This window comes from Cnephaeus nilssonii (assembly GCF_951640355.1).
Source record: "Cnephaeus nilssonii genome assembly, chromosome: 12".
Lineage (NCBI taxonomy): Eukaryota > Metazoa > Chordata > Mammalia > Chiroptera > Vespertilionidae > Cnephaeus > Cnephaeus nilssonii.
The window spans coordinates 43,966,491-43,988,560 of NC_137083.1; the positions used below are offsets into that span (position 1 = coordinate 43,966,491).

Genomic DNA, 22,070 nt, shown 5'->3' on the forward strand with positions numbered 1-22,070 from the left:
TTGTTATGCTCTAAGAAGGCAGCATAATCCCTGCAGTGAGTGAGACCCAGGTTCTCATTATAACTGTGTTCATGCCCCTTGGTCAAGTTACTGAACTTTAAGCATAATAAGATCTATGTATCACAGTCCTATGGGATTCTGTGAGATGTTAAGCATCTGACATCTATTCTACATTACATGGTAAATATTATCACATGCACAAAGTCATATTTTGCAAGAATCTGTTTGTATCTCCAGTCTTGTGGCTATATACCACTCTACTAGTCTACTGGGGAGGGGGTGCTATGCTTCACACCTTTATTCTCAGCTCAGCACTGCTTGTATTGCAACTTGTAAGAGATGTCTAAAGTATCATAAATGAGAATATTATAAGTGTAAGAGTGCTAGATGAGAGCAAAAAATAATAATAATCATAAATTGAATCCTCATTTGTGTAACTATTTTTTACTCTCATATCAACATTTATCTCTTTCTGTGATAACTTTCTGTACAGAGGCAAAACTATGAAAAGTTTCAGAAGTACTGCCTCTTACCCTTTTGCTCTCAGAGGTCTTCCCTTTTTGTAATATTTAGTAATGTGACACAGATTTCAAAACAGATCCCCACGTCCTGCTTCATGGTACCATGTCCATCCGAGATTCTACTCATACTCAGACCATTGGTTTCTCCAGTGGTCCCCTGTGGAAGTTGCCACATAACATTTAGGGGAGAGTCATCTGCCCTTCCATTACCTCACCCCCAGATGAGGGATATCTACCCAGGAAGAGCCCCCGCATGTATGTGATGTAGGAAAGATGTGATCAGCAGTCTGTCCAGTCTCTCTTTTCTCACTTCTATAAACTTGGTGGGCTCTCTCTTTCTCCTCCCTACACACTGAGGTTTCAGCTTGAGTCACCACTCACCAGCCCATCCAAAGCTATTTTCCAGAGAACCCCAATAAAGCCTTTTGTTATGGGTTGCAAAAGACTGATTTGTATGCATAGATGTTTTTCTTCCTCAGGGTATTTGCATGATTGCAAGGGACCATGCCCCTGTTCTAATTTAAACAGAAAAATGACCTAATTATGAAATGGAGTCTCATAATCAGTTGATTAGATTCCTGATTTCTGTTTATTAACCCAGTTTATGTCTTTAGTAAAGTTATACAAACTCTTCTAGAAACTGTTTATATCTTTAAGAATTCTCCTGAGCTACATAATTTCAGACGAAATGTAAAAGAAACAAAATTTTTCCCTCACAACCAGGATAATAACTCCCCTATCAAAAACCCATCTGGTCAGCAACTTACCTCTTTGAAGCAGCTGAAAACCGAAAGACAAGCAAATAATAATAATAATAATAATAACAGCAACAACAAGTAATGATGAAATTGTAAAATGTTTATCAAAATATCCATTCACATTATTTAGAGGACAGAAAAGACACTTAATCTCTCATCCAGATCCCATGAGATTTGTATCTGGTTGCAAAAGTCACACCAGATCATAAGCAGCAGGTAAGAAGAGGGAGAGGCGCTCTTAGAGCAGGGCCAAAGACGGCTGAGAAAAATGTCACCGCCTTTCAGGACGGGAAGATACCGAAACACAACCCAGAAAGCACAGCCCTCTGGGCCTGTGTCCGGTCGAGGCAAAGGGTGCAAGTTGTGCTGTAGCCATGAGGGCAACACCAGCTCTGAGCCTCAGGGTGGAAGGATCCAGAAGAACCAAGGTGCAGGGACAGACCTCAGCCGCAGATCCCAGCAGCGGAGACAGCCCCACACCCAGGAAGTCACTAGACAGACACCACACAGGCCCTGCGGAACAGGCTGGAGCTCAGGACAGAGCCACACTCCATGGGGAGGCTGGGAGAACGAAGTGGTGCTCTGACTTACAATATTTTCAATTGATGATGTAATGCCATTGTAAATCAAGAAGCATCTGTAGTCAGGGCCTTCTGCGCCTGTAAGAACCTGGACAACTTCTCTGAGCTTCAGTTCTTCATTTGTCCGTTGCCTACCTCTCATTATTCCTGTTGCGTGAGACCACCTGGAAATGCATCTTCAACTTTTGCTGTTTTCACTTACCCTTTTCTGCAAGGGCAGCATAATTTAATTCGATCTTCTCCCCAAATGCTTCATTTTAATATGATGAAAGCCACCCTCCTCCCCCCCTCCCCCTCTCCCCTCTCCCAGCTGTCTTAAAATGGATGGAAAATAACAAAAAATTCAAACATAAGGAGTGCAAAGATCTTTGATCCAAAAGCTCATTCAATAATCTAAAGCACTGCCCAGTTAGAGGTCAGGGAGTGGGGGATAAATTCAAACTGGCCCCAGTGGTTCTGGTTTGTTCCACTAACATATGGAGAAAGGAATTTTATTGGTTGTGGCTCATAAAATAATAGATACTCCATCATTAGAAATGCTTGCAATTGGTTTGGATCAAATGCTCCAGGGCTTGAACCAGACACCATGGTTGGTCTGTTTCCTTTTTGCAATCACAATGACAGATTGCCATGCTAAAACCTTATAAAGTTTTTTAAAGTTTTAAGGAAATACACTGCAACTCAAAGTGTACTGATATTGGTGATTGTGCTGAAGTCTATACAAATGTACGAGTTGAAACTGAAGAGTCCATTGGAGTCTACAGCTGATTTGTGATTATTTACCAAGGTTAAAAAAAAATCTGCCATGTGTACCAGGTACGAATTAAAGTAACCAATATTGACATAATTACAAATGTTTTTCAAGCCTGGGGCTTATAAACATCATTGCTTGTTTCTACCTCCGGGCCTTTGTACTTGCTGTTCTCCCTCTGCACAGAACTGTGATTCTCTACGGGTTTTTAACATGGCAACCTATCACTGTTAGCCTCTCCTCCGCTCTCTCTTGCTTCCACCGCCCTCCTTCAGGGGTCCTGCCAGCCAAGTTGTCCGAGTCTGCTGTCCGTGGAACCCACCTGTAACGCAGTCAAGGTGACGGGTGGGTTAGACGGAAACCTTGTTCAGGACCCAGGCCATAGGACTCCAGAGCTTCTAGTCCTACTCTGATACCTGAGGCAGAGTGAAGATGAGGCTGGAATTGTAAACTTAGGCCAGACTGTGAATGCTCTTCTGTGTCACTGCAAAGAGGTGAGATGTTACCTTGTGTCCAAGGGAGAAGAAGCAAAGATTTTAAGTGGGAGCGTGAGATCGGCATATGTTTTAGGACAGTCACTCTGCCAAAAGCACAGGGACAAGGGAAAAGGTCGCTTTATCTTCATAATGGCTGTGGTTAGGTCACAGTTCCTCCTTGTTTTATTTACAATCCCTTCTTTAACTTTCTGAAAGTAACGCAAAAGAGCAAGAATAAATTGGGTCAGAGTGATGGGCTACAAGCGATGAGCACACTTATCCTGTGCATAAAACAGATAGATGGTTGACTCCCTGTCTGTTTTCAGCACAAAGAGGGCTTGGAATACATAGCCCACAGGCAGTAGGGAGATGACTTTCATAGTTAATGCTGCGTTCCTCCTGCCCCTCCCCTTTATTGGGCTCCTGGCATCAGCCTTGAATGTGGGGCAGAAACAGTCTAAGCATCAACTGTTCAGAGAAGCTGTGTACCAGCTGGGAGCATGAGCTGCCTGGAACCAGTTGTACCGAGAGGCCTGGTGGCAGATTGAGCCCACATGGAGCACAACCTGCTGTGGGAACAGGAAGTCACTGGGACTCACGCTCATCTCCCAGAGCCTGGGCCACCCAGTGGGAAGTCCTGCCTAAATCTCCACAGTCCTTGTCTCCATGAGAAGGTGCTTATCATCTTTATTTTATTGTCTATCTTTCCATCTTCGAAGATATGCCACAAACAGAGCTGATAGTATGCTTTCTATAATTCCATTATGTCTCTAGCAAATACATTTTCCTCTTTAAAGAAAAGGGGATTGCGATTAAATGCTGGCATAAGGTTAGTCTGCTGGGGATTCATAACGTGGTATCACTGTGAATCTCCATATGGTGGAAGGTCCTAACTTTGTCTATACAAGGGACACCAGGAGTTATTTCTTGAAAGTTAAAATACCTTGGGTTATAACCCTTCAAGAAAGGACCCGAATAGATGCTTTTCAACCTTCATATCTGACCACATATCTGTTCTTACAATGCAGTGTTTCACTGTTTTGTGCAGTGCTCATATGGAAAATTTAACTACCCGAAGAACAGGAGGGAACTTCTGTATGAGTCCTCACAGACCCCAGTCAATAAAAGTCATCTCCTTACCTCTATTATTTGAATGTCCTGTTGGTATCCTTATTTTCTTATAAAAAATGATTTTTTAACAAAGTAAAGTGGGCTGTGAAATGACTCTCTTAATGATGAATTGAATTCCCTGGGTGAAACCCTTATTTTCCTGCCAACTTCATCTTTTTTCAATTCTGTTAAATTAATATATAGTACATTAACCCAATTTTATATTTGAAATCATCGCTACTTGAAATAACCTATTTTATAATGTATTCCAGGACTACTATTTGAATACTAGGTGACAAAGTTCATGAGAGAGAGGTGCATTAAAAAATGTATAGAAAATTATAGGATTATTTCCAATTTTTTTCTGAAATGAAATGCAATTTTCACTACATTTCCTGGGTTTACTTAACATAGTTTTATTGTTTTACTTCAGGCAATTTATAGACATCTGTATCCATCAGTTCATTGATTCTCTTCCCTCCTAGAGAAGGTGTTTGTCACAAAAACTATATATGTAGTGGTGATAGTGTTAGTAACAATGGCTATAACAAGCAAAAATAGTGTCATCCATTTTCAGAAATATCAAGTCACTGTACTATATTACTTTCTACACACATAGTGAAAATTAAGGAAAAAGACAGAAGCATATGATTATATCATGTTTTAAATAAATTTATTTCCCAGAACAATAATTTTACATACTTTCGTTTTATACTGGCATGCTTCAATGCAACCTTGTCATTAACAAGTTCTAAAACAAAATTGATTTGTTTTAGGATCCAGGCTTTTAATTGTAGGATTTAATCATAATTTACAAGAACTGTATTTTGTGTTAAGAAAACTGAATTTTTGGTTTGGTTGTTTGTTTGGAACTTTGGATATAGCCAAATCAACATCTTTGAGTAACTTGCCTTTAAAGCAACAGATCAATAGGTGCAAATAAATTTAGCCGCCAATATTTCTAAGGTTAAAAAATGTTTCGGTAACAGAAACAAAGGAACAAATGTAAATTGAGGAACAAATAGAGGAACAAATGTAAATTTGCTTCTAAATACACAAAAAAATAATTTTTCTTAATTTAAATCTTAGATATATGAAAATGTGTGTTTCTTGGTTTTGTTAACATTGAGGGTTTTAAAACAAAATGAAAGCCTTAGTGGCCATTTGTTTGCCCTCTGTTTAGCAATTATTTACTAGGGTACATGCAATAGAAAATAATAGAGTATTACTTTGAAACTAAAAGTAGGCACATTAGTCACAGATCAAGTTTAAAGCCTATATGATTTAAAATAGACACACACAGACACACATGGACCTATATCAAATCTCCACATGCCAGTACAGTGAACTATCTTTTAGTTTTCCTTTCTTAATGGTTTTTCTCTAGCAGGTGTGCTGCTTTCCATTGAATTCTATAATTCTATTCCATTCTGACCTCCTCTTCTTCTTCTTCTTCTTCTTCTTCTTCTTCTTCTTCTTCTTCTTCTTCTTCTTCTTCTTCTTCTTCTTCTTCTTCTTCTTCTTCCTCTTCTTCTTCTTCTTCTTCTTCTTCTTCTTCTTCTTCTTCTTCTTCTTCTTCTTTTTTTTTTTTCTGAGATGTGAAAGGTGCTACCTCAGGTGGTAATCATGAAAATACCATCAGACACCATCATGCCCTCTTAACAATGACATTTCACCTAGTAGCTAAGGAGAAATAGTACCTTTGTGCACACTTAATGGTAACGCAGGTGTATTTGTGAATTCTCAAAGGTTCCTCTTCAGGATTCATCTTAAATCAGTAAATCTTATCCAAACCAATTTGCATGAACATTAACAAAAGCACCAGAGGGAATTTTGTTCAAACTTAGATGGTTTGTGGAGCAGCTAGTTTTAGAATATAAAGTCCTTTATTTAGATATAGTTGATGAGAATAGCCAAGGTGGATTTCAAACTTATGCCATTAGCGCATTTGTTAAATCTTCGGATAACAAAGCAATTATCATCCAACTTTTCTCAGAGTGCATAACAGAACAAACGTTAGTGTTGCTTGCAAAGGGGACACTAGGATCAAATGTTCTTGGGAAATACAGAGTTAAAAAAGATAAACATTTCTTTACATGTGGACAACTTTCAGAAGCTTTAACATTTGAGATGCATTGTAAATCACCAAGAGCCTGGCTGGTGTGGCTCAGTGGTTGAGTGTCAACCTATGAACCAGATCACGGTTTGATTCCTGATCCTGGTCAAGGCACAAGCCTGGGTTGCAGGCTTAATCCCCAGTAGAGGGCATGCAGGAGGCAGCCAATCAATGATTCTCTCTCATCATTGATGTTTCTATCTCTCCCTCTCTCTTCCTCTCTGAAATCAATTAAAATATATATTTAATAATAAAAAATAAATCACCAAGAAGTTAATGCTTCACATGGTGTTTTCCAAACCTTGCATTCCACAACAAATCCCAGGACCAGAGTTGCACTAAACACACTTTGGGAATTGCTGTAATTTTCAACTGTTCTACCAAAATGCCATTGCTTGCTAGCACATATCTACAAGCTAAAAATAGATTGTTCTAAAGACATGAACTTCCAATGTATTTTGATAAATTCTTAGAAATTACATTTCCCTTTGTTATCTGATGGCTTTTGGAGGGCTTTTATTTTTTTAATTTATTTTTTAATTACAGTTGACATACAATATTATATTAGTTTAAGGTGTATAACATAGTGATTAGACATTTATATACCTTTTAGTTTAAGGTGTATAACATAGTGATTAGACATTTATATACCTTACAAAGTTATCACCCCGCTAAATCTAGTATACATGTGACTATCTTGGTCAATTTGTTTGAGTTCTTGAACCAAAATCTTTTAAAAGTAAACCTGTTTATTTAATAGGGTTTTTTTATTTTCTATTTCTATATTTTATTTTATTTAAGTGATATTTTCTATAAAATGATTATATAGTCACCTCTAAAAAGTACATATATTTTCTTCCCTTTTTACACTTGATCATTTTGCTTTATTTTTCCTCCGTATACTGCAATAGAGAAGCATAAAGGCATAAATAATTTTAAAATGTGCTCTTATTTTTTTAAAGTGATATTCCAACAGGAGCTAAATTGTGTACATGCTGATCTGAAAAATCAAATAAAGCATGAGTAAAACTCTCTACCATCCAGGCACATGAATATATCGCCCCAGCCAAATAATTCAGGTGTTTCCAGGTAAAGTTATACTGACACAAATCCCCAGCAGGTATCTCTGCCTGATGACCAGCCCTCTTTTCTCCCTTCTGCAGTGGTTTTCTTCAATATTTGGCAATACTGGGATAGGCCTGTTCTTAGCTTTTGTGATCACCATCAAAAGCTTTTGCTTGATTGACTTGGAGTTATTTAATTTTTAACATCAGGTAACTCGTTTTTTATTAAAAATCTGTTATATAATTCAAATTCTATCACTATTCCCTATGAAAGAACACTGTGAGAGCTCTGGTGATGTTGGAAAGGCTCATAGCCGCAGTCTCAGCACAGGATGGGCGGGGACTGTGCTGCTTGCTGCCCATTGGCTGCTGGAAACCAGCCCGGAAGTTAATGAACAGCTCCGTCATTAGAAACTGGCTATAAGCTGTTACCTAAACATTAACTTCCAGCCTTACTCTCCACTTGCTAAAGAAGATTTAGAAAACATTTATAACATATTTATTTAGTAACTCTTGCAGGAATAGAACTCGAAAAATTATAGTACTGTTCTGAATGTTATTCAGTCATTTTAGCATCATGGTAGAATTTGCTGGTAGAAGAAGCCTTAGAGATCATCTAGTTCAGGGTTCTCAGGCTTTAATGTGCACCAGCATCACCGGATAAGTAGTTAAAACTCAGATTGCTGCTCCCACCCCAGAAGTTCTGAATCAGCAGGTCTGGGGTAGAGGCCAAGAAATGCATTGTTAACAGTTCCCAGGTGAGGCTGAAGTTGCTAGTCCCAGGCCCCCCATGTTGAGAACCTCTGTGATAGAAGCCCTGTCTTCCGGCCTGTCTGGAGAACCTGAGCATTCCTGGAGCTGGCCTTCAACCCAAACCCCACGGAGCTGTCAGAGAAGGGAGGAAATCGTGATTTCTCCAGACCTCAGAGCAGCATGAGGGATGAGGGATTGTGGCCCTCCATGCTTATCCAAGGCATTCATTAGGAAAGACTAACTTAGTAACACAGGTCCCTAAAACCATCTGCCTTTCTCTACCCATCAGGGATCATTTTGGAGAACTCCTGATTGCGTCCAACTTTCTCATTTTATAGTAGGAAATGGAGGCTCAGGCAAGGCAAGATGGCATGCCCAGTTAGCTGCTGACTCAGAAGAGGACCCAGGTGCCCTGACTTGCAATGATTTCACATTCCCTTCTCCATCACTAGTTACCTAGATTCTGCCTCTAAATGCACAGCCAGTCCTTTCTCAATAGTTACCAGTGTTGTAACAAAATTTTTAAACAGATGTTCCTCTTTGCTGATTAGTAGATTGATTTCTTCAGTCAATGACTTTATATCTCTTCTCTCTAAATGAGGAAAATTCTGACACAGCTTTGTTTTTGCTCTTGGTGAGATTAAGCTTTATGTTTTTTTAGCCTATGTTTGGCTTTATTAATGGGAAGTTCCAAAACAATCTATACAACAACTTTTTTATTCTCTGGGCTTACAGCTCCTACAGGTAGTGGTCCTTACCATTAGCTTAATTTTTTACAACAACCTATAACCAATATATTTTGTGAACACAGAAGAACTTTATTTTTTACTGAGCATTCTGATGTTTTTTGCTTTCTCTTTCATGTATTTATCTTCCTCTTTCTACAGCCATATTTTCTCTAATAGTTTGGACATTTGTTTTTTCTAATGGTAGAGTTCTCCTCTGGGCACCAAGGCCACAGCTAATCTGACATGGGTATGGTATCTGCCAAAAATACTTCTGTACTCTTTTTTTTAATTGATTTGTTTACAGGGAGGAAGGAGAGAGAGAGAGAGAGAGAGAGAGAGAGAGAGAGAGAGAGAGAGAAATTGGCTGCCTCCTGCATGCCCCCTACAGGGGATTGAGCTGGAAACCTAGGTATGTGCCCTGACCGGGAATAGAACCAGCAACCTTTCAGCTCACTGGATCACACCTGACAAACTGAGTCACACCAGCCAGGGCACCTCTGTACTCTTTACAATGAAAGAAGCATCATAGGTTTTTACCCCATGGCTGCATATGGGCACTCACTTAAAGACAACATGACCAGAAATGCCATTTTCTTCTCCTTATAGTCTAAATGGAAAATCTGATCCTTATTGTGAATTCAAGAAAGTAGATATTCAAAAGTTTAATTGCACACCAACAATAAGTGGGTTGATTTCTGCTGGTCCTTGGGAAAAAATAATGTATGACCCAAATGTAGTATTGCTTTGTGGGAAGAATAGCGTGTCTTCTGACTAGCTTTCTTCTACAACAGCTGTTCAGTGAATAAATTTTATGAGGCAAGCAAGCCATTATGCATAACAATAAAATTTAATAACAGCTTGCCCATGGGTGGATAAAACCAAGATATTATGCATAACATTTGTTACAATCACATTTTAATAACCAATGTGGTTAGTGGGATGGAAGGAAAAAAGCACATATTGTTTGTTCTTTATAAGTGATCAATTGAATGGTTGAACTTATAAAAAGTTTCTTAAGTTTCAATGGTAAAACTAATATCTATAAAAAATACACATATTTGGGAGTAAAATAACCCCAAAGTAAATAAGAGACTTCCATCTTGTCTGGATAGATTTTCAGAGACCTGAAATCTTATCATAAACTTATAATTAATTTATATATACATTATAATTTCTAAAAATTCACAGCTCAGTCTTCACATGCAGAGGCAGCCATGGATACAATGGTGGCCCTTCATAATACATGTCTGTAATTTTTTTGTAACAGACAAAAGATGATGACTTTGTTTTGATTACTCAAAATTCAATAGTTAACTTTTGGTCAGCAGTTTAGATTCCCTTTAATAAAATAAATAAGTATTTTAAGACCTGCTGACTAGCAATCAGTGTTGTTACCTAAGCTGCAAAGCTGTTAAGGTTATCTCCATAATCTTGCAAAAGGGTCTGAATATTTATGTGTTTTCATAGCAACAGCTTACAGGGAAATTGCCCAGGAGACAGCATATGAACACATGCTTGCCATTCATACACACACACACACACACACACACACACACACACATACATTCTGCTTTTTGTGCCTTCAGAACCCAGCTCAAAATTTTCCTGCCTAATTTGCTCTGGACATTTAGAACATACCAGACATTCAGATGTTCCCATAATTTAGAACTTGGTCTTTTTCAGCTCTGAATGCCTGCTTACTAGACCTATCATTTACTCAGGGTTGAGCTATCAATTATTTTGTGAAGCTTCCCTGATACCCCTCTTCTTCCTGCATTGAGCTAGCCAGTTCTCCAATGCACCCACAGCTCACTGAGCCCACCCCTACCATGGGACCCATTGGCTCATAATTTATCTGTCTACATATCTATTTCTGTACATCCTGGAAGATCTTTGGGAAAGAGACCACATCTCTGTACGTGGCATATAGTTGATTCTCAATGTTTGCTGAATCAATGAATGGTGAGCTAGACTGTGCTTCCATATACAAAGATACCCCAAGCCACACCCTTATCCTAGTGAAGGGCAGCCTTCTGCCTCTGTCTTTGCTTCATGGGCCTCCAGTTCTCCTTCTCCTCCAGTCTGATCTGCCCCCACCCCAGTCCAACTCAGTCTCCAAAGTGACCATTCTAAACCAGATCTGATCATGTTCCTCTGCCCTAGAATGAAAGGCAAGCCCTATAAAGTGTCATACCCACAGCTCGCGCCTTACCTCATCATCTGCCACTTCCCTTCTTTCACTTTCTGTTTCCCAAGATATCCAAGTGCCAGCCTAGTGGCTCCACACCCACAAAACGCTGTCTCTCGCCTCCACATCTGTGACCACACTATTCCCAGTGGTTGGGAAGCCTTTTTCTCCCCTTCCCCTTCCCCAGTCAACTCCTAAAATTCCCTTCAGATTTGGTTCCTAAGTGGTTTGGTTGTCTGAGGCCTCATCTGGACTCCCTGCTCCACATTCTAACAGCAGGGCTTCCAGGGACAGAAATCAACAGTTGATCAATTAGACTGGAAGCTCCTCAAGGCAAGAGGCTCTGGCCTTGTTCACCACTGCTTTAGCCTGGGGGCAGGGCTATTTATCGGAAATAGCTAATGAACAGAGTTGAGGCTCCCTAGGGCAGACCATACTCTGTCTTGCATCCTTTCTTCTTTCTTTTGCCTTTGATAGCACCTGTTTTCCCTGCAGGGTCTCAACAAGTGTTGGGAAGTAACTTAAGTAAATTGGGCATGGGCAGGAAGAGTGTGCTGTGTGTTCCTATAGGTCCAAACTAAAATAATACCAACTACTGTACTGTGGCAGCAATTTATTTCTTTTTTTTTAAAGTATAACCTTTTTTCTTTCATCACAGGAGTGCTCCCAATCACTTGTTTAAACTGGATGATAGAATAAAAAAACACAGAAATATCAACAAATTCACCTAACTAATGTGCCATGACAATAGGCAATTGGTAAGAGTAGCACTATTGTATGTAAGTAAGAAAATAGCACCAAACTCAATAAAAAGATAGATTTTCAGGTTATTAAATGGAGGACTAGACAGAAAAGGAAATGAGATGTGTAGGCTTGTGGTAACACAGTGTTTGTCTACATATAACTTAGATGAAATCTGATTTAGAGTTGGTGTGTTTCCATAATGCTGACCTCTCTACTTCAAAATCAAATGTACTGGGATAAGTTAAAAGCTATTTTTCCCCCTCAACTCTGGACTTGACTATTTTATCAGTAAATTTAAAACTAAAAGAGAAATGCTTCCCTTTGGAGAGCTTCCTTATAGTTTGCTACCAAATCATAGTGTGCCGACCAGACTTGTTTATTTCCTTCTCCTCTTTCAAGCGGTCCCTGTTTCCTCAGTGTTGATCTCATAGGTAATCCTGCACAATCTGACCTGCAGAATCTACCTCTTTCTTCGGTGTGCTTCTAGAACACTCCCGTAGGTGTCCACATGTGCTCATAGATGCAATGATGTCCAAGGTTTGTTTCATCTGACTAGAGTCTTACCCTTGACCCTGTGTCCACTGATTCTAGGAGCCACAAACCATCTAAATGCCCAAGTGGGCAGATATCCTGTGAAGTTCCACCACAGTGAGGTTGCACAAAGGGAGAGCCTGCCCCCTCATTCATTGATGTCGCCCCCATAACCTGGCCTCAAAGCAGCGTTGCTTGTGCCCAGAAGCACCTGAGTCCATCCTTCTGCTCCTGGCCATGCTGTTGTCTGCATGGGCTTTGTTCTAGTCCACAAGGCTGGGTACAAATGTAGGCTCCATAGCCCAACTCTACCTCTTCCACCACAGCCCAAGGATAAATGTAAAAATCCTCATTCACTGCCACCTTATCCTTCAGCTCCCAAATAATATCAAACCTAGAGATTAAGCCCTCTTCCCACCCATGTCCCCACTCAATTCCAGCCATGCAAATTCTAGGAATGTCAGGGGACTTTTGATCCAAGATGCCCAGGGTATCTCTGGGTCTTCATCTTTAAATGCTGTCATTGTTGAGTTTTACATCCTGGAGTATTCCCAACCAGTCAGAAAGGCTGTCCAGTCCCCTTCCACCTTCTGGGAATCTGGGCAGCTGAAGGAAAACTGTAAGGGCTGGTGCCGACTCACATGATTGACACAGCAGGGGTTATTCAAGAACCTCAGAACCATGTCACCCATGTTCTAGGCTTTTACCAGTCAGTCAGCGTGGTGTGGGAGACTGTAAAGCAAGCATGTCAAACTCACAGCCCGTGGGCCACATGCAGCCCACAAGGAATATTTTTGCGGCCCAGCCAAAATAACAGTATGTAAGAAACATTTTAATAAATATTTCATAACTTAATTTTTATAATATCCTGTTATATATAATTATTAATAACGAACTACAGCGTTCGCTAATGACTGATTACAATAATTATATTGCATTCATTTCCCTTACTCACTTTGCACACAGGCACACCATTTCTCTCCACTAATACTAGCAGCGAATATTTAAGCACGCGATTGCCACATCATTAGTCTTGTACTGACTTGTTAAAGGTTAAACTTTCCTTTAACCTTTCCTGGAGTGAGCAACAGGAAATATTTCGCTTTCGGATAACAAGAAAAATAGGTTTATTTGCATTATGCTTATTAATTTGTGCAGTTATTCAGTATCTGGTAAGTTAATGTCCAAGAAAAATTATTTTTTATTAAAATGTTCTATTATTTTATGTTAAAGATTACTCAGCATGTCTCTATCGAAATAAATTTATGTTTCTATGAAAATTGAAGCTTTTATTTTTTTGTGGGCCACATAAACTTACTAGTAAACCTTGTTTATTTGGCCCATATTAGCCGGTGAGTTTGACATACTTGCTGTAAAGTAAGATGATGTCAGAAAAGAAGAGTTTAGACAAATTTGCCTCCAAAATTTTTACTCTTTTCTATAAATATTGAAGGGTCAAACTCCCACCAGGTTCCCAGTGAGGCCTAGAGATCTTCAACTCACTTCGCACATTTATTTAATAAACATTGGTTGAGGGCCTACTGAGTGCCTGGTACTATTGAAGGAGCTGAAGATTTAGCAGTCAGCAAACATTTAAATCCTAGAGAGAGGAATGAAAAGAGTAAACAAATGAGTAATATACTGTTAGATTCAAAATGCTGTGAAACAAGTAAGAAGATGCGATGGAGAGTGAAAAATAAATTTTTAAAACTTTTTATTATGGAAAATTGCAAGCAAATATAAAAGTAGAAAAAATAGTTTTGAACAGGGGGCTGGGGCATCAACTTTCCATGCAGTCAAAAAGTTCATGTGTAACTCTGACTCCTCAAAAACTTAACTGCAGTCAGCCCTTCATGTCCATGGGTTTCACATCCGTGGATTCAACCAACTACAGATCAAACATGGTATATTTGATCCACCATTGGATAGATATTATAGATAAGGAGGGCCCACTGTACTAATAGGCTGCTATTGACCAGAAGCCTTACCAATAACATACACAGTTGATTAACACATATTTTTGGATATATGTATCATATACTGTATTCTTTACAATAAGCTAGAGGAAAGAAAAATGCTATTAAGAAAATCATAAGAGAAAATATATTTACTGTATTTATTTCAAAATCTGCATATAACTGGACACCCAGAGTTCAAAACCATGTTGTTTGAAGGTCAATATCCACCTTTATGCTTCTGCAGTGATCAAACCAAGACCCTTATCTCTCTCCCTACTCACTCTCCCCACCCCACCATGGATTAATTTGAAATAAACACAAGCATTATATCATGTGCTCATACGTGTTTTGGCATGAATCTCTAAAAGAAAGGGAATGCCATTTAGCTAGGGTAGTCAAGAAGGTGTCTCTTAGGAGTAAGCCTGGGAAAAGAGATCTCTGAATGGGAGAGTTATAGACTTAAAAACAGCAAATACAAACATCCTGGCAAAGTTGAGGATCCATAAAAAGGTCTGGATCCTGCCCCCTTGCCCACTCATCTTTTTCTACTTCCCATTCCTTCCCACCAAAAGCTCTTTGCCTATTTAATTGTGCCATGAGGGGAAGGAACATGCCAATCTGTCACTCACAGTCTCCCCTCACACAGCGCCCAAAGCATAGTGGGTACTGAATACATGTTTATGGGAGTAAGCATTAATGAGTAGAAGGAAGTGACATTTGCACTGTAGCGGGCAGTGCTAATGTTCCACCCAGATCCCTTGGAATCCCTTTCTTCTGTGAGTTCCCTCACCCCTTAGGCAGGCGTTTCAATGAGCAGCACCTGCATCCCTCCTTCCAAGGACTCCACTTTCCCCCAAGAGCAAAGAGCCAACCATGCGACATGGCCTGGGCTTTCATTCCCAGCCCTCTCCTCTACCCAGGAGCTATTTCCTGGGACTATCAGTGAAGCAGGAACACCCAGCTTCTTTGCCTTAGATAGAGCCAGACCTAACGCACACTCCAGATTCCCTGGGGGATCGGAACTCCTCCCTTCCTCATCCTTTCTGGAAAAGATAGTAGGAACCTTCTTTTAGAAAAGTTACTAAGAGTTAGAAAAGTTAGTAGTAACTTTAAAATTCCTCTGTTAACCAACATGGCTGGGTCTTAAAGCATTAATAGAAAGTTAGTATACTTAAAGTTTTACCACGATAAAATTAAAATATAAATTATTCTAAAACTCTACTGAACTCAATGTGATTTTTACATTGATGAATCAAGGTATTTTAGTACATTATTCCTGACTGTTATATGAGTTTTATAACAGGTGATTGTTGTGTCAGAATGCACGGGAGAACGATCAGCCAGCACTCTGAGGGAGGCAAGTTTAACCTTTATTTCACAGACCTGCTAGTCCAGGGGAATTCCGGATCCAAAGCCTGAACTGCACTCGTGGGGAGGCTCTGGCCTATATATCTCCTCCTGTGGTGGGCCCTGAGGGTCCCCGCAGCTCTGCCCACGTCAGTCTTGGCGGAGCCTTGGGGGCATGCTCTGCAGCTCCACCCAAGTCAGCTGTGACGGGGCCCCGGGGTTAGGCTCTGCAGCCACACCCAAATCAGTCATGAGACCACAGGGGAAAGCCTAGTAGGCTAAAACACACATCAAGTAGGAGATTGAGATGAATATGACCACCCTTCCTATATGTATCCCCATCACAGCTGGAATTTCCTTGACCTTTGAAGAGAAGACTTGAGGGTAAGACGTGGAAGTACTGATTTGGTTAAAAGAATCCTAAGGAACTGAGACACAGTTTTCACATGTACAGTGTAAGAAAAGCAAGACCTAATGTAAGTGAATGAACTAAAAAAGCCACGTTTGTCTTCCTGTTTCCAGGCAGCCACTGCAAGTCACTTTGTACCTTAAATAAGGAGTTGAGTGAGATGAATGCATTTATGAACATCTTCATTTAAAAACAAATTGCACCACATTTTCAGGATTCTAAATTGAAAAGTTAGTAGCAAAGAAAGCTGCTCCAAAATCCATACTCCATAAAATCCACATAGCTCATGAAGAGAATGATAAAACTATAGATCATGGGTCCATTAAGCTCCGAAGGAAGGTTTTGAGCCTCTGCATTCATAAGGCCTCTGCATTCATAAGGCCCTCTTGGAATAAAGGCATAAACATGGGAATATAATACCATAGCTATACTGCCTCATCCTGCTGCCATATTTTTGTAAATAATATTTCTAATAATAGAATAACATCATCACCAAATTTCATGAAAAGTATTGCTATTACTAATGTTCAGATTCCAAAAAAAGCTGAATTTTTTACCAAGCGGTAGAATGTGCATATTTCTGAGAAAGAGAAGATGGGGCAAGACTTGGATCAAGATACCCCCTCCATCATGTATGGTAACACTTATTTGATGTCATACATATATGACATCATTTAAGAGTGTGCCTTCAAGAGACTTTTTCAAAGTTTTTCTCCTCACTACCATTTACCTTTTGTGTCCACAGATAACAAGGATGTGCACAAAAGCGCTATAGATTTATACCCAAAGACCAATGTTGATATGTTGATGTAGAAATTGCAAATTTTACAAAAAAATTTAAATCTTCTTCCTGCATGGCTCCACTATCAAATCAGCAAGTGTGGGATAGATTTATTCACATTATTTTGAGAAAAGACAGGAATTAAACTCCAAAATGGGTGTCCTTGTAGAAATCTAACAAATGTAAACTAAGTGTGTGGATAATGTACTAGAAAGGAGGTTTCCCTTGCTGGTCTGTCACACTGACCCTGGCCTCAAAATTAAAACACCATTTTCTCTATAAAGTTCTCTATAAATAATCAAACATGAGAAGCCCAAGACAAGCAGGACAAATCATGTTTTAAATACTTCTTTATGATGTCCTCCAGTCTGAAATATTTTTATATGTTTTATTGATTTTGAGAGAGATGGGAAGGGAGAGGGATAGAGAGATAGAAACATTGATGAGAAAGGAACATCATCAATAGGCTGCCTCCTGCACGCCCCCTACTGGGGATTGAGCCTGAAATCTGGGCATGTGCCCTGACCAGATATGAACCAGAGACCTCTTGGTTCCTGGATCAACACTCAACCGCTGAGCCACACTGGCTGGGTCAGTCTGAAATATTTTTAACCAACTTGTCTTTTTAATCATGAAACTCACCTCATCTAATAATTGTGTTAGTTAGCTAATATTTTCTTTTAAACTACCCTTTAAAAAATAAGTACAGCCGAAACCGGTTTGGCTCAATGGATAGAGCGTCGGTCTGCGGACTGAAAGGTCCCAGGTTCGATTCCGGTCAAGGGCATGTACATTGCCTGTGGGCACATCCCTGGTAGGGGGTGTGCAGGAGGCAGCTGGTCGATGATTCTCTCTCATCGATGTTTCTAGCTCTATATCCCTCTCCCTTCCTCTCTGTAAAAAATCAATAAAATATATTTTTTTAAAAAAATAAGTATAGTACTCTACCCAGTTTGGCTCAGTGGATTAAGCGTCAGCCTGCGGACCTAAGGGTCCCAAGTTTGATTCCAGTCAAGGGGATATTCCCAGGTTGGGGGCTCAGTCCTCGGTGGGGGACATGCAGGAGGCAGCTGGTCAATGATTCTCTCTCATTGATGTTTCTGTCTTTCCCTCTCCCTCTCCCTTCCTCTCTGAAATCAATAAAAAGATATTTTTTAAAAAATAAGTACAGCAAAATTAGAGAATACAGTTAAAATATAAAAATAGAGACTATACCTGGTCTTACAATATTTCAAAAGTGGAAAGGTATTTGTTGAGTTGAGTTCTAATTCTGATAAACTGATTAGTTCAACATTCTTAAGCATAATATGAACTGTGAGAATAATAACAAGCATTTATTAAGAACGTGATATGTGCCAATTATTGTTCTCAAACTTTTGCTTGTGTAATCTCACTTAATTCTCATCATAACTCTGTGAGCGAGAACCTGAAATAACTGCTATTTTTTAATGCATATTTTTTCATTTTGTATTGTTTTATTCACTTATATCATAAACATTTTCCATTTTTCTACATAGTAAAATGGATACTCTTTTTATACCCATTTTACCCATGAGAAAAGGAGGCATGGTTTACTAAAAGTCACAGCCCAGGCAGTCTGGTTTCAGAGCAGATGCCTCCAACTGCATGAATGGAAGACAGGGCTCTGTGAGGTTCTTTACTTGAACAAAACTATTTTTAAAAATTATTCTGTTATTTTCTTCTCTAAAAGTTTGGGAGATGGTATCTTAAGAAATTAGTGTTTCTCTTAGTAGGTTTTTAGACTATCTGAGGATCCCAGAATTATAGCGTGATGTATTCACAGACCAGAATCCATTTGGATGGAACATAAGAACTCTGGCCCTCTGCACATCCTTGCTTTGAGATCTTCCACGTTTATAAATAGCATGCACCAGAATTCAGCATGTCTTTCAAGTTGGTCTGTTGAAAACACAAGTATGTAATGCAGTCAGATTTTATTTGGGCCATCCTTGGCTGGTCAGGCACACTGGCAATGAAAGATCTGAAGGCATAAACTTGGCAGCAACTTCAAAATATCCAGTCGATCCCAGAACGTTAGCATGCTCATTATGTGCATTTATTGTGCCTGGGCGCCCCGCTGTCCAAATCTACCCTGAGTCTCCAATCAAGAGGAAGCATTGATAGGAACACTGCTAATATGACATGACTGGGGACAATACAGAGTGACATGACCCGAGGTGATGAAGAGAACACTTGTGAGTACATCCCCTCCCCCCTCCTTGCCACATGTCTTATGCATATAACATCCCTGCCTTGGCAGTTGCAGACAGGAAAGCCAAAAGATATAAAGTTGTATCCATCAACAGCCCCATGGTCCACCTGAAATGCTGTCAGCTTACAGATTGACTTGTAGCCACTGTCTGCATGCACCACACTCCCTCGCCTCTAGTTCTAGCTCTAGTTCTAGGGGCCAACAAGGCATCTCCCGAGAGCCCACTCACTTTTCACCAAGTCCTAGGGATGCCAGACAGGAGATAAAAGAGTCATCCATTGGCATTTGCACCATTAAGAAAGAAAGGCACCAAAAAAGAACAAACTGGGTTTCGATCTAGGCCCACATATAGAGGAAATAAACATTAAAAATGAACAAAATCAGACCGGTTTGGCTCGGTGGACAGAGCGTCGGCCTGCGGACTGAAAGGTCCCAGGTTCGATTCCAGTCAAGGGCATGTACCTTGGTTGCGGGCACATCCCCAGTGTGGGGTGTGCAAGAGGCAGCTGATCCATGTTTTTCTCTCATCCCATGTTTCTAGGTCTCTAACCCTCTCCCTTCCTCTCTGTAAAAAAATAAAATAAAAAATATATATTAAAAGAAGAAAAAAAAAATGAACAAAATCTGTACATTTGTGGTTGCTGAAGCAATCTTCCAAAGCAGCAGAAAGGTACCCATTCCTGGCCCCATAACACAAAGACTCAGAGCCCACTGTTAATTATCTACTTGGTTTTATGTAGTGAACCCCTTTCATGTCCCGTGTGGTTCAGGGTTCGGGCTCTGGAGGAGGCCATGCACAAATGAAAGAGACTAGAAAATATTAATTTGGAAATATTGGGGGCCAGGCAGGAGCCCAACTCAAGGGGAAGGACTCCACCCCGCTCTGTCCTTGCTATCCCTTTTATGAAGACTATGGGATACACCCATAGCCGTTAGGCAAGCAATTCCAATAATAGCCAATCAGCAAGGATTTACATAAAACCAAAAGCTGGAAGTTGCTTCAGCTACCAATGTCTCAATGGGTGGTTGGCTCTGACCTTTCAGAGCTTCAAGGTTGACCAGCCTTCTGGGTTCCTGGTCCACACCTCTCTGCTAGTGAGGACAATGGGCGGCTTCCAACAGTTTTACGTTTAGAATAATAATTTAACCTTTATGTGATGCCTGTATTTACAGTAAATACATAGGACTATAGCTGAACAACATACAAGTGTCCTAAATGGAGGAAATTCTCACTCTGCACTATTGTATTGTATCCAGAGAGCAATTCCATAATTTCCTACATGAATTTTTGATTGACCTAGATGTTAAGAAATGTCTTACAATTTCTAAAAATATTTTCCCTTCATTAAATAGGAATCAGTGTCTATTTTCTTCAGAGAGAATTCCATATATGCTGACTTAAATTTTTCATCCAAAATTGTATATTCAACACTAAAACCAAACTCCACATAATTTAATCTTTCTTTGAGGATTAAGAAGATTATTTTGAGATCTCCCTGAAACTCGGGAATTTCATTATGATTTCAACTTGTACTGCATAAAAGAAATGTAAACATAGCAGCTGGCAGACAATCTGAGACTAGTATACCAATGGGCAGTCCCTGTCTGGCAGTTTGGGGATGAGATTCCTTAAGGGATCTTTGCTTTACGAGTGAAAAATGAACACACTATGAACTTTATCACTTTAGGTAGTCAAGCCAAAATCAAGAAGAGTTTTCTCTTAATATTACCATTACTTGCCTCATAGACACTGTCAAAATATACTCAGGAAACCAAGATCAAGGCAACCTGAATTTTAAATCTCATGGTGGTAATCTGGCATAAGACAGGGTTTCTCTTTAGGCTGATGAATGAGAATTTTTTTTCTCCTTAAAAAGAAAATCATTATTGTCTTTTAGGAGAGAGATAAAGGCAAAAGACATAAAGGAATGAGCTTAAAACGGATTTTCATTTTTTTAAAAAATGTGCTAGGTCAATGGAATTACTGTAGAACTAGTTATGTGAAAATTGATTATAAATGAATAAAGAAACCAATAAGATAAGGATATCACATTTATGAAAAAAGAATTATTAATTCCTATTTTTTATGTTTCTTTGACAACTAGTATTTCCTTCATTGTGAAATAGTATAAATTCTAGGCAAATTTTCAAAGTTATTAAATAATGAAATATTTTTTTGAGGGAAAGAAAGGGGGAAGAAAGAGAGAAAGGAAAGAGACTGAGACAAAGAATGGAGAAAGAAAGAAAAAAAAAGGTATCTTTCAAAGAGCTTCTAGGAGTTGAATTAAGTATGGCATTAATTCTTTTTCTCCCAAGTCTTAGTCTTGGCAGGTTCCTGCTAAAATGCAGGAATTTCATGGATGTGGGAACTGGTGATGGAAAATGCATTGCTACACACAACAATTGTTGTACTTGAGAGGAACTATATGGGAAAAAATAACACCCTAGAATAAATACAAATGAAATTCATGTATCAAAACCAATACTGTGAAAATAGTTTTAATATTTCTTGAATTTATATCTAGTCATTAACCTAAATGCAGATTTTAGTTCAAGCTACACTTCTGCCTCATGGTCAGAAGGCCTGAAAACCTGTGGTGTGGAAAATTGGCAGGATAAAGAATATTGAATTGGTCTCCATGAAAAACTGATTTTGGCAGCCATAACCTCCCTGTTGAGTGCCCCCCCTCCCCAATCAAATTCTTCTTTCTATTTCACTCTTGTCCCAGGAAAGAGGCCAACGGAACGGTATATATTAGCTAAAATAGTAAGCAGATGTCAGGACCTTTCTCATTGGCCTTGAATCTCATGGTCAGGGTGAGTCCCTCCAAAAGGGACTCTAGTCTCACCCTCTGAAGGCACAGAAGTTGGAGGCTTCCCTTTCTGCTGACTTTGGTTTCCTTCTTCTTTAGAGAAGGAAGTGGAGTGAGCCATCTGCCTTACCCAATAACTCTAAAAGAAACTGCAATTCCCAAATGAAAAAGATCAATGTATCTGAAAAAATCCAAAAAACAAACACAT

General features: G+C 39.4%; 1 protein-coding gene across 1 annotated transcript in view; it reads left to right on the plus strand.

The window, feature by feature from the left end:
• POU6F2 (POU class 6 homeobox 2) overlaps positions 1-22,070 on the plus strand; it is a gene marked incomplete at both ends in the record, with an annotated part of 425,667 nt that overhangs the window by 350,784 nt on the left and 52,813 nt on the right. The window lies entirely within an intron of this gene.